The sequence below is a fragment of the Chrysochloris asiatica genome, unplaced genomic scaffold (assembly GCF_000296735.1).
Source record: "Chrysochloris asiatica unplaced genomic scaffold, ChrAsi1.0 scaffold00468, whole genome shotgun sequence".
Taxonomy (NCBI): domain Eukaryota; kingdom Metazoa; phylum Chordata; class Mammalia; order Afrosoricida; family Chrysochloridae; genus Chrysochloris; species Chrysochloris asiatica.
Genome location: NW_006408986.1, coordinates 331,317 through 335,463, shown reverse-complemented (window position 1 = coordinate 335,463; position 4,147 = coordinate 331,317).

The window sequence follows — 4,147 nt, the reverse complement described above, 5'->3', positions numbered from 1 at the left end:
TTTCCGCAACTTGCAGTTAAACAGCCTTGTGGCCCAGTATTCCGTGTTGTTGTTTGAGCTCCACACTACACGTCTCGCTGCTGCTCGAAGTTCTCGCTGCTGCTAGTGTCCCCTAGTTCTATTCAAACCACTGCCTCTAGGTCTTTTTAAGGTTCATCATGAGTTCAATTAAAGGTTCTGGAATACCCATTCTCCACACTGTTACTTATAACTTTTCATGATCGACACAGTCTAGAGCCTTTGCATAATTAATAAAGCATAGATAAATATTTTTCTAGTATACTCTTTTCAGCCAAGATCCATCTAACATGAGCAACAGTATACCTCATTTTAAGCTCTAGTCTGAATCCCGTTTGAACTTCTGGCTGATCACTGTCAATGTGCTTTTGCAGCCATTTTTTTAATTACTCTGAGAAAAATTTACTTTCATGCTGAATTAATGATATTATCCAATGATTTCCACATTTTGATGGGACACCTCTCTTTGGAATGGGCACAAGTGTGGATCTCTTCCAATCAAGTTCACCAAGTAACTGTCTTCCAAAACTCTCTGCATAGATGAGTGAGTGTCTCACTCCTTCAGTGAGTGCTGAATCAGTTTGTTTAAATATTTCAATATGTATTCTATCAATTCCCAGTGACTTATTCTTTGCCAGTGACTTCAGTGCTTCAATCCTGGTATAATGCTGTACGATAGCACTGGAAAACAAGTTCAGTTTTTTCTGCTATTCATAAGGTTTTCAGTGACTAAATATTTGAAAGTAGTCCATCACTCTTTCTTCCACTTGCAGCCAAAAGAACCAACAGATCTATGTTGGAAGAAGTGCAGCCAGAGTGCTCCTTGGAGGCCAGGATGGCCAAACTTTGTCTCTCATACTTTGGCCATATTGTCAGGAGGGATCAGTCTCTGAAGAAGGATATCGTGTTTGGTAAGGTGGAGGGTCAGAGAAAAAGAAGTAGACCCCAGCGAGATGGATTGGCCAAGTGGCAGTATCAATGGACTCAAGCATGGCAACCATGGTGAGTTGGCCCAGGATTGGGCAGTGTTTCATTCTGCTGTGCATAAGGTCGCTATGAGTCCGTATCAACTCAACGACACCTAACAACAACAAACAACAAGTTCAGTTTGAACTGCAAGGTTCGTGGTTCAAACTCACCAGCCACTCCCTGGAAACCTTATACAGGATCACTAAGAGTCAGAAATGACTTGATAGTACTTAACAACAGAAACTCAGTGCACTGTAGACTTCTTCCTTCATTATCACTGGCTCTTGAACATACACTACCTCTTGAAATAGTTTAACATCAATCTTTTCTTTATGGTACAGTAACTGCATATTCCTTCCATCTTCTTTTGATACTTTCTGCATCATTCAATATTTTGCCCATGTTGTTGTTGTTGTGTGTCATGAGTCAGTTCTGACTCATAGCGACCCTGCACAGGATTTCCGAGGCTGTAAATCTTTATGGGAGCAGAAAGTTTCCTCTTTCTCCTATGCCACAGCTGATAGTTTTGAACTGCTGACCCTGAGGTTAGCTGCTTGATTTATAACCACTAGAGTCCATCAATACTTCAAGTCAAGGCTTGAATTTTTTTCTTCTGTTCTTTCAGCTTGTAAAATGTTGAGCGTATTCTTCTCTTTTGGTTTTCTAACCCCAAGATTTTGCACCTTTTTTTATAATACTTGACTTTGTCTTCTGAAATTGATATTTGAAATTTTCTATTCTACTCTTTTACTTCTTCATTTCTTCCATTTGCTTTAGCATCTCTACGCAGGAAAGCAAGTTTCAGACTCTTTTCTGGCATGCATTTTGGTTTTTTCTTTCTTTCTTGTCATGTCAATGACTGTTTGATTTCTTCCTGAATGTTGTTTGTGATATTATTCCATAACTCTTAAGGACTTCAGTCATTATGTATAGTCTACTGTATCAAATCTGCTCTTCAGATCATCTCTGAATTCAGGTATGATATGTTCAAGGTCATATTTTGGCTCTCGTGTACTTAGTTTAATATTTCTCAGCTTCAGCCTGAACTTTCATATGAATAATCGAGTGTCTGTTCCACAGTCTGTCCCTTGCCTTGTTTTGGCTGAAGATCTTTTCTACCATCTCTTTCCACAGGTGCTGTAGGTTAGATTTCTCTGAATTCTATCTGGTGAATTCCATGCATATTGTTGTTGTTATGTGCCGTGGAGTTGGTTCCAACTCATAGCGACCCTGCACAGGGTTTCCGAGGCTGTTAATCTTTATGGGAACAGAATGCCTCATCTTTCTCCCGCGGAGCAGCTGGTAGTTTGAACTGCTGACCTTGCAGTTTGCAGCCCTATTCGTAACCAGTATGCTACCAGAGCTCCTTGCATATAGTTGTCTTTTATGTTTAAAATTGGTATTTGCAATGAATAGGTCATTGTTTTTGTAAAAGTCTGTCATGCAATCTCCAGAATTGTTTATAGGCCATGTTTTCCAACTAATGATCCTTCCTCTTGTTTCCAGCCTTATATTCCAAATTCCAGTAGTTATCAATACATCCTATTTAGATATTTGATCAGTTTCAGACTGAAGGGGTTGATAGAATTCTTCATCTACATCATGACTGACTTTTGTCGTTTGTTACTATGTTTGAATATTAGTTGTATTAACTGGTCATCTTTGTAGACATATGGATATTATCCTATCACAGACAGCTTTATACTTCAAGATCAATCTTGAAATGTTCTTTTTGATGATGAATGTGACATCATATGATTGTCACATTCATAAATGGCCAATACCAGTCCATTTCTGCTCACTAATGCCTAGAATATCTATCTTTATGCATTTCATTTCATTTTGACCATTTCCAGTTTTCCTACTTTCATACTTCATACATCCCATGTTGTGATGATTAATAGATGTTTATAGCTGTTTTCCCTCATTTTCAGTTGTATCCCATCAGCAAATGAAGGTCCTGAAAGTTTACTCCATTTGCATCATATGGTCAACTCTACTTTGAAGAGGCAGCTCTTCCCCAGTCATATTTTGAGTGCCATCCCACCTGAGGCTCATCATCTGGTACTATATCTAACAATATTCTGGTGCTACTTATCAGGTGTCAATATACAATATTCTGGTGCTATCTGAAGGCATTCCTCTACTATTCATATGGTTTTTAACAGCTAAACAATCAGAAGTATTTAGCCTCTTCTTCTTCCTAGACTTTATGGTCTGGAAGCTTATCTGAAATATGTTTACATTGGGTGTTCCTTATGTCATTTAAAATACTGGAGACATAATTTCTATATCACAGCAACATATAAGCTGCCACAGTACTACAAACTGAAAGATGAGTGGTGGATTATTTTTTCCAATAAGTCCAGGATTTTATCTATTCATATTGCTAATTCCCAAAGAAGAATATAAAACATGTCCCTTAAAAGATCAAACTATGCATCCTGTCCCTATATTTTTCATCATGTTTGTTATTAAAAGCTATTGAGTCAGTGCATATGCCTTGCTACCCTATGTGAAACAGAATGAAATACTATGTGGTCCTTCACCATCCTCCAAATCATTATTAAGTTTGAATGCATGTTTGCTGTTATTGTGTCAGTTCATCTGCATAGGGGCCTTATTACTTTTCACTGAATCTCTATTTTACCAAGTATTATGCTCTTGTACTAGTGTTTGGTACCTCCTGAAAACATGCCAAAAATGCATCCTCTATTCTAAGGAAAATTCTGGTTGTACTTTTTCCAAGACAGAGTTGATTGTTCTGATAGCCCATAGTATACTATATGTTCTTTGCCAACATCATAATTCAAATGCACCAATTCTTTTTTTAATCTTCTTTATTCTCTGCCCAACTTTCACATGCATATAAGTTGATTGAAAATATTATGAGATGGATCAGGTACAACTTTGTCCTCAAGCTGATATTTCTGCTCTTGAACACTTCAAAGTGGTTTTTGAAGCAAATTTGCCTAATGCTATATTTTTTGTTGTTGTTGTTTTGTTTCTTTTTTGACGTCTAGTTCAATAGACATTTATTTTAGATCCAAGCAAAAAGAAATCTTTGACAACTTCAGTCTTTTGTCTGTTTATCATGATGCTATTTATTTGTTCAGTCGTGAAGATTTTCATTTTCTTTAAATTGAGGTTCAATCCATAC